Below are 13,876 nucleotides of genomic sequence, written 5' to 3' on the forward strand. Positions count from 1 at the left end.
ACCTACTATTTCTCCCTTTGCTCCGAGTATTTTGTATTGGTCTGAGAACTTCCTCCTGGTAGGATGTTCTGAGTCTCAGATACACAATATCCTGCTTCTTCTGTAGCTCGTCTTTCTACTTCCTGTGGGTGTCCTGAGAGGATGACTTCCTAGTTTGAATGAGATGGGATCTATTCCTCTTTACATTTGTGCTACTCCACTTGATTTCCCTTCTCTGAGCACTGCCAGGTCTGAGTCAGAGTTTACCGTTTACATTGCTTGAGTGATTTTGATGGTTTTACCATCATCCTGTATATGTAGGGGAGGGGTATGTATGTGCAGGTGAACCTGTATGTAAACCTGTGAGGAGTTGTATGTGCATATGTGTGTGTTTTTGTGGCGGCCAGTAAATAACTTCTGTTGCCATTCCTTAGATAGCATGCATTTGTTTGTTTGTTTCTTTGTTTGTCTTTGAGGCAGGGTTTATCACTCGCCTGGGGCTTGTTAAGTAGATTAAGCTGGTCAGGGAGCCCCAGAGATCTACATGTCTCCTCCATTCCAGCACTAGAATTTTAAACATACACAAGTGGGTCAGGCTTGGGGGAGGGGCTGTTCTGGGGCTCAAATGTGGCTCTTCATGCTTTCAAGGCAAACATTTCACGGACTACACTATCTTCTATCCACCATGACCCACCCCACCCCCATACTTGATGAGGAAATCAGTTATGGAAAATCGATTCACACATGACCTGCTCATAGCAGTTCTCTGGAACTCAGACCCCAAAACCTTGTCTGTCTGCACTGATCTGGCTTCAGAGACCCTAGCTGCCTCTCTCTACTCTGCAGCAGACACCTCAGGGACTCCACAGCATTATGCCTAGCACTGAGGTCTAGGGACAGAGAGAAGCAAAGCAGTACAAGATCTCTGTCCTTAAAATGTTTGTTTTGCAAGGCCTTACCGTGTCCAGGTAAGGCTTCATAGGAGACACCCGAGCATACATTTTACAGATGTTTTTACAGGGGTGGTGAGACTTAGAAGGGATAATGGCACTAGCATAGGTAGAGAGGCAGAAATAGTGAAGGACATGTACAAGCACACAGGAGGAAGTAGCAGAAAGAGGCCAGAACCATGGACTCAGGCCAGATTGAAAATGACCTTGAGTGTTATGCTGGCTGGCAAAGACAGCCTACAGGCAGTTTGTCTTTGATTTTGAAGCTCTAAAAGCTGGTCTACAAAGCTGCCAATATCCTAACATCCCTCCCAAAGTTTCTCTCTAGGAAGTTTCTCTCCACTAAGAAGGGTATCATTAGACTCCAAGAGCTTCATCTTTAGTGTGGCGTGCTGAGCTTCGCTATTACAGACATGCAGATATGATTTGCTCAGAAATATCTCGAGGGTGCTGTCCTTTCTATCACACTACCAATGCAAACACCATTATCAACTATTAAAGGACTAGTCAGAGTGCTGACCCCAGGTTACACCCTGACCGAGCTGGGGCTACCTATCAAGTTAACAGTGGAGATTAACCATCACACACAGAATTTTCTTTTTTTTAATTTTTTCTTAATCATTCCGCTTGTTTACATCTCAAATGATATCCCACTTCCTGGTTACCCCTCTACCAATCCCCCATCCCGCATCTGCCCTCCTCCTCCCCCTTTGCCTGTGTGAAAATGCTCCCCCACCCACCCACACTCTTCTGCCTGACTGCTTTAGCATCCCCCTATCAAATATTTGTGGATATCAAAACTCTATAGGACCAAAGGCCTTCCTTCCCATTGCTGTCAGATAAGACCATCCTCTGCTACATATGTATCTGGAACCATGGATTCCTCCAGGTACACTCCTTGGTTGGTGGTCTAGACTCTGGGAGAACTGGGTGGTCAGGCCAGCCTATGTTATTCTTCCAATGGGGTGCAATCCCCTTCTGCTCCTCTAGTCCTTCTGTCAGTTCCCCGACTAGGTTCCCTGAGCTCAGTCTGATGGCTGACTCCAAGAATCCACATCTGTATTGGTCAGATGCTGGCTGGACTTCCTCAGGAACTTGCCGTCTGTCAGCAAGTCCCTCTTGACCATGGCAACAGTGTTGGGTTTGGTGTCTGCACACATTGGATCCACAGGTGGGGCAGTCTCTGGTTGCCCCTTCCTTCAGTCTCTTACATTTTTTGTCCCTGTTCTTCCTTTGGACAGGAATGTTTCTGGGTTAAAAACTTTGAGATGGGTGGATGGCCCCTTCCCTCAACCAGGGGCCATGCCTATCTACTAGAGGTGGTCTCAACAGGTTCATCTCCCTCTTCTCTGCACATTTCAGCTAAAACTAGAAAATACCATCCTGAGTGAGGTAATCCAGACACAAAAGAACACACATGGTATGTACTCACTAATAAGTGGACATTAGCCCAAAAGCTCACAATGCCCATAATACACAGACCATATGGAACATAGAAGGAAGAAAACCAGGGTGTGGATGCTTCAGTCCTGCATTGAGGGGGTATCAGGATAATTGTGGGAGGTGGAGGAAAAGGGGGACTGAGGAGGGAGAAAGGAGGGGGGGAAATAAGGGTGGCAGCATCAGGAACTGGAGGAGATGTAAGAGAGGTACAGAGGTGCAGGAAGTCGAACAAAAATATGTAGCGGGGGGATAAGGAACTGGGGATAACCACCAGAGGATCCCAGACAATAGGAAAACATGAGGCTCCCAGGACCCAATGGGAGTGACTTTAACAGAATTCTCTCTCTCTCCCTCTCTCTCTCTCTCTCTCTCTCTCTCTCTCTCTCTCTCTCTCTCTCTCTCTCTCTCTCTGTGTGTGTGTGTTTGTGTGTAGTCTCTGGGAATTAAAGAGGGTCTGGACCAACAGTTATACTGTATAGAATGTTCTATTTCCACCCATATACACTGTCTATCAAAGATGACTTGCTCCACCCCAAACCTCTGGTTGCTCTGCTAATGTCAAATATACCTTGTTTCTCATAACTCTTGTCCCCTATGTAGATCATTAAGAGAGGAGGATGTTACATCCAATCTCCTTTGACCTCTGATGTCAGAAAGTTGCTGTACCAGAAGCAAAGATTGGATATTTTCTCCACCCATACCCCACATCAACCTTGTTGAAAATAAAGAATATGTGGAGAAAGCCCTTTCCAAGAATTTTCTCCTAGGTAGTAATAAAGATTTGTCATACCTACAATCACAAACCTTCATTCATGACCATGAAGTGTGGTCCCCAAGAGAAAACAACCAGCCACCTTTATTCCCATAGCATAATAGTGGCAGTCCTCATAGTGCCCACAGAATTCAATGTGCATTTAACATCTTGTTAGTGTTTGATTCCACTGACTCCAGAGACCCACGCAAGGGAAAACAAACCAAGTGGCTTGTTGAGATCAGGGCAGAGGAAACAGAGAGCTACAAGCGGAGGATTTGGGGCTAGAAGGAGATAGAGTATCACGAAAACCCACATGAGCTGAACACCCAGACTAGTACAGGAACATGGAGGTTTGTGAATAGTTTAGCAGGAAGGATTATTAACCTATCAAATAAAACGTTAATGGGGAGATTTTTATTTTGATTAAAGAATTAGCTCTGTTTGCTTTTAATATATTTGTCATAGCCTACAAATTGACTTACAGACAATATTTTCAGCAGTCCAAATGCTTCAAAACTGACTGCAATGTATGTATGTGTATATATATGTGTGTGTGTGTGTGTTATATATTATGTATGTGTATATGTACATATATACGTATGTACATATATATGTATGTATGTATGTATATGTTTGTATATTGGTAACTCAATGGGTTTAATGGGAAAATTGCTTATAGAAACATGGACAACTTACTAATGGCTACCTGACTAAAGAAGGCCTCTCCGCAATCACTAGATGCACAACTACAAGTGTAAAAGCATTTGTCTGTGACATCATAGTTGGAACAATGACAGTGAAAGTCCCAGTCTTCTCTCCCTGAGGGACAAGTTCTGTCCCAGTGCCAGAGCTCAGTCCAACTCTATAGTTAATCATGGGACATACTTAGAAGATCAGAGGAAGTCAGGTCACTGAAAGGCAGAATAATCATATTTTTGATTTTTGAAATGTGATTTATGGTCAGAGATAAGCAGAAGAGAAAAATAGATATCTGAAAATCATAAATCCCAACGTATCACCTTTGGCACAGGAATTTAAGACCAAGAAGACTTCAGGGTTGTTACAAGGAATACTTAAAACACTGACTGCATGAAACATAGCACATGATTTATGGTTTAGATGGGAGGTTGTATTGGTTTGCTAGGGTTACCATAGCAACAACATACGATAAACAATATCATAGTCCTACAGTGGGCTAAATGCACCACTGCTTTCCTCTGGGCTAAGCTAACACAGATGATGTTACCATATCATGAGATGAACTGTGTCTCCAAGCTTCCAACACTGGAGCAATTCACTACATAGTCTATTTGGGGACAGGTATTTACAGAAGTACTTAGTCCATAGGTGTCCCTTTCAATGCAAAAGATCATAAGATCATAAGAATATCTAGGATATAGGCAGCTTATGGCAGAGCAAAAGCTGGCAGAGAACACTGCCAGAGGGCAGCCATCTTGAAGCCTAGGAGGACCCTCAAGCAAGCCACCCTGCCACACCCTAATCTACATTTCCAGCTTCCAGTGTCAGGGATTTTATACCACTCAATTTATTTTGTTATGATGATGGTCAAGCAGGAAAATACATTTCTTTTTCCTCTAACAAAATTTACTGAAAAAGGAAACCTGAATTTTCACTTATTTGTGAATTTAAAGCAAGTTCTCTAAGATGTATTGACGGATTAAGAAGGAGTAAGTGCTGTGTGTGTGTACCTGTGGGTATATGTGTGTATGTGTGTATGCTTGTATTAGTCTATATGTATATGTATCTATGCGAGTATGTAGGTAAGTCTGTATATACATTTTATGTATGTGTCCATGTATGCATATTTCCCATACAGTCCATCCACTGACAGAAATTCCATATGTACCACCTGGCTGTGTATTTGGCCTCAGAACCCTCCAATACAATGGAGGCTATACTGAGCCATGCCTCATCTTTGCTAGGTTAATTTCTCTTTCCCCTAAGGCAGTGGTTCTCAACTGTTCTAGTGCTGTGACCCTTCAATACAGTTCTTCAGGTGATGGTGATCCCCAAGGTAAAATTATCTCCATTGCTACTTCATAACTTACTTTCTACTACTATAAATTTGCTAATATAAACATCTGCTTTTTTCTAATGATCTTAGGCAACCCCTGTGAAAGGACCACTTGACCGCCAAAGAGTTCATGACCCACAAGTTTGAGAACTGCTGCGCTAAGGGATCCTACAGCCTACCTGCTGCCCAGTTCTAACCTGCTATCGCCCAATCCTGATGGAATGCAGACATGAGGCTTGCACATCTCTGTTTGGGCCTTCCTTTATTTATGTTTATAACATTCTTAGGGACTTGAATCTGGTCCAGGGTTGCTGGGAATCCAGGCTTCCAGTGCATTACTGAGGGTATGTAGCAAATTCACCCTCATGAAAGCTGAGCTCAGCAAATGGCTAAGCCAAAGCCATCTAGCCCCAAGCCTCCGAGTGAATCTCAGCTCATCCCCCTTGGAAGATTGCTGGCAATCAGCAGCCTTTAGATTTATGTAATCCAAGTTAAATTCAGTAAAAACCATGCACTTGTTACATAAAGAGGACTCACGTGTACTGGTTAAACTGGGACAGGTGAACAAGACACAGGAAACTGGAGAAAGAAAGCTTCCAGAAGTGTCATATGTATTTTCCTTAGATTCATAACATGGAGATACTTTTTTTTCTCCTTACCAACAGTAAGAGATATTTATCAAATGTCCACAAAATGTCAAGCTTTCCTGAAGTTGGGCTCCAGTGGAGGAGCAAAGGCTTTGGAGAGGGATATGTGACATTTAGCAGGCTTCTCCCTCCTCTACACACAAAACACTATCCACCATGCCTGCCTTACAGAGTCATGGTGAAAATAAAATGGTATTGCTAAGTAGTTGCTCAACGCAGAGGGCTTCCTAGTCAACTGCCATTAACTGATCTCATTTAAAACACTCAGAGCTAGCTGAGATCGGTCCTGTTTAACTGGTAAGGAGTTGGTCATACGGCCAACATGATGTTGCTCTCACATGGCTAAGGGACTTCCTGCTAACTCGTTAGAGGCGAGCCTCCATTGTGTAATCCACAGGTTATCCGATCTGTGGTTTGCACAGGTCTTTGGACTTCTGTGCTTTTCCTCCTGGCCACCTGCCAGCTGGCTCTTTCCCTCCTAATTAGCACCTCAACCACAGTCCAGCAGGGGAAATCCAAGCCCTAAGACTCAGCTAGCGCTCAACTGTGTGGTTTAAGTGCTTTGAGAGACTTAAAGACATGAGGAATTTGATAAAGAGATATGACATCTAAACAGTCATATAGGTATTTTCAATTATCAGTGGAAGCCACACATTCATATTCTCTCTCTCTCTCTCTCTCTCTCTCTCTCTCTCTCTCTCTCTCTCCCTCTCTCTCTCTATCTCTCTGTCTCTCTCTCTCTCTCCACCCTCTCTCTCTCTCTCTCTCTCTCTCTCTCTCTCTCTCACTGTGTGTGTGTGTGTGTGTGTGTGTGTGTGTGTGTGTGTGTGTCTTACTGGGATTTGAACCTAATATATCTTACATATGAAGCAAGTCATAGCCCAAGCTGACCTTCTTCTACATGCCCATTTTTTTCTTCATGATCTTATATTCTCCTACTAGTCAGTAGTTGAGAATGCTGTGTTACATTTAAGCAATCGTCTGATCTTCAGATTTCAAAGTTCCTCTCTATATCCCGTCTTTAAGTGGAAATGTCTCACAAAATTGTCAAATTTCCTGTGTAACTTAGCTGTCACCACCAACAGCATTGAACAGCTGCCATTGGACAATAGGCACTGGTCTTCCTCAGGGAAGCTTGACTGCAGACGGACAGTGTCAAGAGAGGTAGAGACTGCACATGAAGATCAGGTCAGCCCCTGTGAGTGCAGGGTGTGGTCCTTTCCTCAGTCATGTGCATTTATTATGACACAATGAAGGATGAGCAGTATGAGGGATCACATTTGCAAAGAATGCTTGTAAGAACACAAAATCATTTTTCAAAACCCCATGGGCATCACCTGACTCAGCAGTCTACAATTGCCTCTCGCTTTAGTTAAGCTTTTACACAGCATCTTGAATAATAAAGGCAATTAAACTAACAAAGCACATAAACTCCAGGCCTAGAGGAGTCAGTGCTCGGTCAGGATCCCACTGAAGAAAAGGGTTAAGCAAAATGTCTTTAAACATGCACCACTTTGGTCCATTACAGTCCACTCCCATCAATCAATTTTTCCTTCTTCTTTTTTTTGGTCTGTGCAGTGTATGCATGTGCATGTGCACATATGTGAAGGTCAGAGGTGAATATCTGCTATTGCTCCTGTGGCAGTTTGTATAGGTATAAACCCCATAGAATTATGCGTTTGAATGCTTGACCCAGGGAGTGGCACTATAAGGATGTATGGCCTTGTTGAAGGAAGTGTGTCACTGTGGGGGCCAGCTTTGAGATTTCCTATGTTCAAGCTATGCCCAGTGTGACATATAGCCTCCTGCCACCTGTAGATCAAGATGTAGAGCCCTCGGCTCCTTCTCCAGTCCCATGTCTGCCTGCATGCCACCATGTTTTCTACCATGATGATAATGATCTAAACCTCTGAAACCATAAGCCAGCCCCAGTTAAATGTTCTCCATCATGAGAGTTGCTATGGCCATGGTGTCTCTTCATGGCAGAGACAGCTCCCCATGTTATTTCATGATTCAGAATCTCTCACTGAACTGGGAGCTTTGAATTTCAGCTATTAAGGCTGGCCAGTAAGCCCCTAAAGTCCTCTTGTCTCTGCCTTACACCAAACTCGGGTCCACATGCTTGCCCTGTAAGCATCTTACCTTCACAGTCATCTCCACAGGACCCATCAAACAATTGAAAACCTCAAATTCATTCCTTAGCGTCTCTAAGTAGATAATGGACACAGGAGACATAGTAAATGCCCCACCCATGGGTAGGACTGAATTAATTGATTCGATAAATTGTATCCTACGAACCTGATCTCTTCAAATGCAAATCTCCCTAGTAATAGGACAGAGATGAAGAAGTGAGCACAGCTGTAGTCGATGGATGAGTGACAGGAAGTGTCCTTTTGATTGTTAATGTACTATGATGGCAGATGATTGATGATAGATAGATAGATAGATAGATAGATAGATAGATAGATAGATAGATAGATAGGTAATAGAAATATCCCATCAAAAAATACTACAGATTCATTAAATCCAGGCTTACAAAAACATGAGTGAAAAGGTCTTTGCCACCACAGAACTGTCCTACAAATGTCATGTTATAATGAAAAGTAGCTTGTTTTGTGCATGTTATTAATACTGAACGCTACTTGTATTCTTCAGGCATTTGCATGATACTGCCAAAATCAACAGGTTTATATTCCAATGACCAGCAGCAGCATCCCCATCAATACTGACAGACATCAATGTCCGATTGATGTCCTCAAAGCTCGAGGAAAATCTTCTTAGGAAATAGTTAGGAATTACAGATGTGTTTTTGCCTGACATGTGAAAACAAGAGCACTTCTTTGTTTTTATCAATCACAATCGATAATGTGAAATGAGACAAACATAAAAACTCCATTTTTATTCAAAATTTACATTCTCAAAGTTCCAATCTTTGCCAGAAAGAAAAAGAAAATGTTTTTTTTCCTCTCTTTTTTTTTTTTTTTTTTTTTGGAGCTGGGGACCGAACCCAGGGCCTTGCGCTTGCTAAGCAAGCGCTCTACCACTGAGCTAAATCCCCAACCCCAAGAAAATGTTTTAATAGGAAAGCATTGAGTTTGTAGCACAGACTGATATCCAGACCCTCAAGTCCAAAATAACTTATGATTTCCCAAGTTCTCCAAATAAACCAAACTATCTCATTCTAAACTGTTTCCATTCAAGCCCCTGAATTTTTGAAATAACATATTTTATGTGTTTCTGGATATAGAGAAACTCCAGGGAATGAACCAATCCAAGGAATGAAAGGCTCATTGATGTGGGGAAATAAATAGACCACTCTCCATACCTCCAGAATTCTGCAGGCACCAGTTCAATAACAGCAAAGAACCACCCAAGCAGGCCAATTCGACTATTTCCAGAGCCTGGATCACAAGTATGGGCAAAGGCTTTCATAGATTTGAAGGAAGATATATACTAATAGGTTCTGTGACTCGACTTTTGAGTTGCCTGTCAGTGGTAGTATGTTCTGGATAAAACAACCCTCAGATGTACGTGTCAGAGGGCTGCTGAGGAATGTACCATCTCATGGAGCCATTATATGCTAGCTCTAGAAGGGGCTAAGCCCTCTCTAGTTCACACAGAAAATCAGTCCGGGTAGAAAAGGTTAACCCAGCATCCCCTCTGCACCAAGGCCCTTTCCTACCCTAAACAGCCAGATGCAAACTTTCAAGGGAAAAGGCTTTAAGCATCCCTCCCAATCACTAGTGTCCATAAAGCAGTGTGGTCGCATGAGAAAAGCACAGGCTTCCAGGCCAAACCAATTGAGGTTTAAATCCAATTCTAACTTATACTGCAAACATTTCATAATACAGTTTATTCTTTTTACCATAGGGTGGGGGGGTTATATGCAAGGCATACACAGTCAGTAAAGAACCTGGGATAGTCAAGATTTTTCTTCCTCAACATGATGATTCATATCTTTCTATAATCTAACATGTGTATACACATTTAATTGTTGTAGACCACACAGGATGCTATAATAAAGTAGCACATATGTGATACTTGTAAATCACAGAAATTTGTTTCTCACTTTTATGAAAACTAGAAGACTAAGATCAAGGTAGATTTGATGCCTGGTGTGGCCTAATTCCTGGTTCAGAAGCTACACTTTTACATGGAGGAGGAAGCCAGCTGGATTATGGAGTCAGAGTTATGGAGTCTTCATTACGAGTCACTGATCTGAACTCATGACATCTCAACCCTTAATACTGTCACTTAAGGAGTTAGGATCTCATGAATTTTAACAGGCTACAAACACACATTCAACTCAATATATAACAAATAGACACTATATACATATTCTAGTGCAATATGCACTGTATATAATACATACGTACATATATTGACTTCCCTCAATAATGAATATGACATGGAACTTTAAGCTAATTTAGGATACCGTACACACATACCAACTCCACAGAAAGAATACATCTATCAGAGGCAGGAAAACTATGCCCTCCCCCAGCTACTCTCAGGCTTCCCTAGCTCCTACCAGAGAAGCACCTACAATCTCCTTCTCAATACAAAGAGCATAATTTCCATTTTGGCTCTGAGTTACATTTTTGGTAGAGAAAAAGTAGAGTTGCTGTCCAAAAAATTCCTTCTGTCAAACATAGAAAAATACTTTGGCAGGGAAACAGCAACCCTTTTGGTCTTGGAGATCAAAAAGAATCTCCAGGCATACAGTATATGTGTGTGCATATCTGCATGTGTCTGAGTATGTCCATGTATGTCCACATGTGTCTTCATGTGATGTCACCAAGTGACCCCTGTAACTGTCACCCAGGCAGGACTGCTACTGCCACTGTCAGCCATTCTGTCCTTGGGATGCTCTACTCTAATTATTGGAACTCTTTCTGCTCCAGATGTCACCAGCTCTTACTTTCTGGAGGCACATCAGCCAAGTTTGCTTCCTAGTGTAACCTTTAAATACCAAGCATCACTTCCAGATTCCTCAGTACTTGCACTCTGGTAGATACTCCTAATTCCTTCTACCATTCTTCATAGGAGAGACATCAGCTATTGTGGATGTGCCTTGAGACAGAATCTTAGGCAATATCTGCCTTAGTACCATAGCAAGACGAGATCTTGAAGATAGCAGAAATATAATAAAATGTTCACCAGGCAAGCATATAAATACATGGGGAGAGAGGTACCTTCTTATTAATCCATTCAACAAGCAAGCAAACAGCACTGATGGCTTTCTCGTCTATGTCAAGTTATACAGTACACACTGTGTCTCCAAGAAATCCAGGGTTCACAGAGGTACCATCCTGCCCATGTCTCATTTCTGCTACCATGATAAAATACCCAGAACAAAAGTAACATAGGAAATGAAGAGGTTTGTTTGTTCACTATCCAATGGTCCAATCCATTACTGCAAGACACTCAAAGAGGCAGGAGCTTGAGACAGCCGGTCATATGATATCCATAGCCAAGAACATAGAGAAACAAGTACACTCTTGCTGCCTTCTTGTTCTCATCTGAACTTCCTCACTTCTTTACAGCTTGAACCCAGCACAGGATGTCATGCTATGTGCAGTTGGCTGTGTCTTCTTCCCACATCAATTAACAAACAAGACAGTCCCTAAAGCCATGCCCACAGGCCAAGCTGCTCTAGACAGTTCCTTGACTGAGACTCTGGGTTATGACAAGATACAATTAAAATCCAAACATTATATACATACCTCTAGGTGTGGATGGATGTGCAGCAGGTGCAGAAGCACAGCATATCAGGGGTGGCAATGCCCTTGCAGATCTGGAGAAAATAGCAACAACTGCCCAAGGGTCAGACCTTTCAAAATGGTATGGGCAAAGCCTCAATGGTCAGGGTGAAGAGGACCCATTTCCTTCTAAATTGAAACCAGCACATTAAGCAAAGAACTGTGTTGACAGCCTTGAACATCCCACTCACAAATGGAGTGGCATTTATTTGAAAAATTGTGCTCCCTTTTACAATACAGTTTAATTTTGAATTAACTATTTTTACAGCCATAACTTACAGAAGGTACACTGGGGCATGTATTTAATTACTGCTCTCAGGTAGCCCATCTAAGCAAGCTGACCTGGTACAATGGGTTTTCTCATTGTTCTTAAACACACAAACATATTTACCATCATTCCATCCCTTGCCCTGCTCCAACCTCTGCTCTGCCAGGTCTTTCCTTTGTGAAAAATGCAGGCTACTGGGACTCTACACAGAGAAATCGCAAATCTTATAAAAGGCAAAGAAGAATTTGGATGAGGCTAACATTCCAAAAGTAGTTGGCATTTCTCATCTTTCATGTTACCCTAGAATCACATTTCCATGAACATTAGTCTATTATGGGCAATGAAGTCATCAAGCTGTGACGCCTCTGTGTCCACACTCTTCAAACAACCCCAGCTTCTCCTGTTGTCAGCTTCCTTTTCTGTCCACATCATCCAAATGTCCTAGAAATCAGTCCCTTATTATTAGTATTTGAAACCTTGACACAACCTTTTGCATCTTTTTTTTTTCGGAGCTGGGGACCGAACCCAGGGCCTTGCGCTTCCTAGGTAAGCGCTCTACCACTGAGCTAAATCCCCAGCCCCAACCTTTTGCATCTTAAGTGGAAATAGTATTACCAATTTTCTCTGAAAGGACATTAGTGGTTAGAATGATGTTGTATGAAAAAATAATCCCATAGAGTGCCAGGGAGATAAAGAGCTAGAAGAAACTAGAGATTTTCCAAGTTGTACTCCAGCCACATATATTCCTGAGCAAGGTAAGGTGAGTCAAGTTTGCAGATAGAGTCCCTGCTTTGATGCTATGTGTCTGTCACATCTTATTCTTTTACCACATGAGTAGTATTTTCCTAAAGAGATAATAAAAGAGTTGGGAAATTGGCTTATTGGTAGAATGTGGTATTGCATACACATGAGCATATTTTGAACAAACATATAAGTATCACTGTTTCATTTTTGATGTAGCGGTTTGAATAGGTTTGGCCTCCATAGACTCATGTGTTTGCTTGGCCCACAGGGAGTAACACTATTAGAGGGTGTGGCCTTGTTGGAATAGGTGTGGCCTTGTTGGAGGAAGTGTGTCACTATGGGGGTGGGCTATGAAGTCAGAGGCTCAAGCTCTGCCCTGCGTGAGACACAGAAGTCCCCATCTGCTGCCTCTGGATGAAGACGTAGAACTCTCAACTCCTCTAGCACCATGTCTGCCTGGAAGCTGCTATGCTTCCCACCGTGATGATAATGGATTATACCTCTGAAACTGTAAGTCAGCCCCAATTAAATGTTCTCCTTTCTAAGAGTTGCCTTGTTCATGGTGTCTCTTCACAGCAGTAAAACCCTAAGACACTCAATAAACATTGAGGTGTAGAGACCTTTAGTAATTTCCCCCAAATCAGAGTCCAGACCTGCTGGGATTTTGGTGTCCACAGTCTCTTCATATTCATGAACCTGATAACTATTAAAATCCAGATTTGGAAGAGCTCAGGAGGATACCTTGTTCACAGCACTGATTTCTCAGATGAACAAACTGAGGCCCAGAGAATTAGGAAAGTTAGGCTTCACTTTCAAGCTAAGCAATGGGGAAACCAGGCCTCCTGAATCCAAACCAGGTCCCTTCCTTCAGCACCATGAGCTCATCCTTGGGCAGTAAACCACCCCACAAAGGTACTGTGTAGTGCCTCATCACCAATGGCCAAGGACAGAGGAGTAAAGGTGTGTGCGTGGTGCAGAGTGCAGCATTGGAAGTGATCAGTATGGACACGGATGACAAATGTCTGGATTAAGCTATGCCTAAGACGATAAAGCAGACTGGATGGATTTGGAGGCATTTCCATCGAATTCCTTTCTCTGAATTCCAAGAAATCAGTCACTGAACCAGAAAGCCACTCTGCGGTCACCTGATAAAATGGTGGAATGAACAGTGTGAGGTGAAAAAGCGGGGTCATCTTACAGAACTCCATCCAGCCTGAATTATGAACCGGTGGCAGCGTTCGTCCTGTTATGACTAATCTACCAGCCCCTCACTCGGCAGTTTGCATCATCATCA

General features: G+C 42.6%; 1 long non-coding RNA gene across 1 annotated transcript; it reads left to right on the forward strand.

The window, feature by feature from the left end:
• The first annotated feature begins 3,945 nt into the window (after positions 1–3,945).
• On the forward strand, positions 3,946–5,688 carry LOC120093236 (uncharacterized). Its single transcript, XR_005486358.2, has 3 exons — positions 3,946–4,814; positions 5,092–5,161; positions 5,252–5,688. It is a non-coding gene; the product is annotated as an uncharacterized LOC120093236 (long non-coding RNA).
• The last annotated feature ends 8,188 nt before the right edge of the window (positions 5,689–13,876 follow it).

The sequence above is a fragment of the Rattus norvegicus genome, chromosome 6 (assembly GCF_036323735.1).
Source record: "Rattus norvegicus strain BN/NHsdMcwi chromosome 6, GRCr8, whole genome shotgun sequence".
NCBI lineage: Eukaryota > Metazoa > Chordata > Mammalia > Rodentia > Muridae > Rattus > Rattus norvegicus.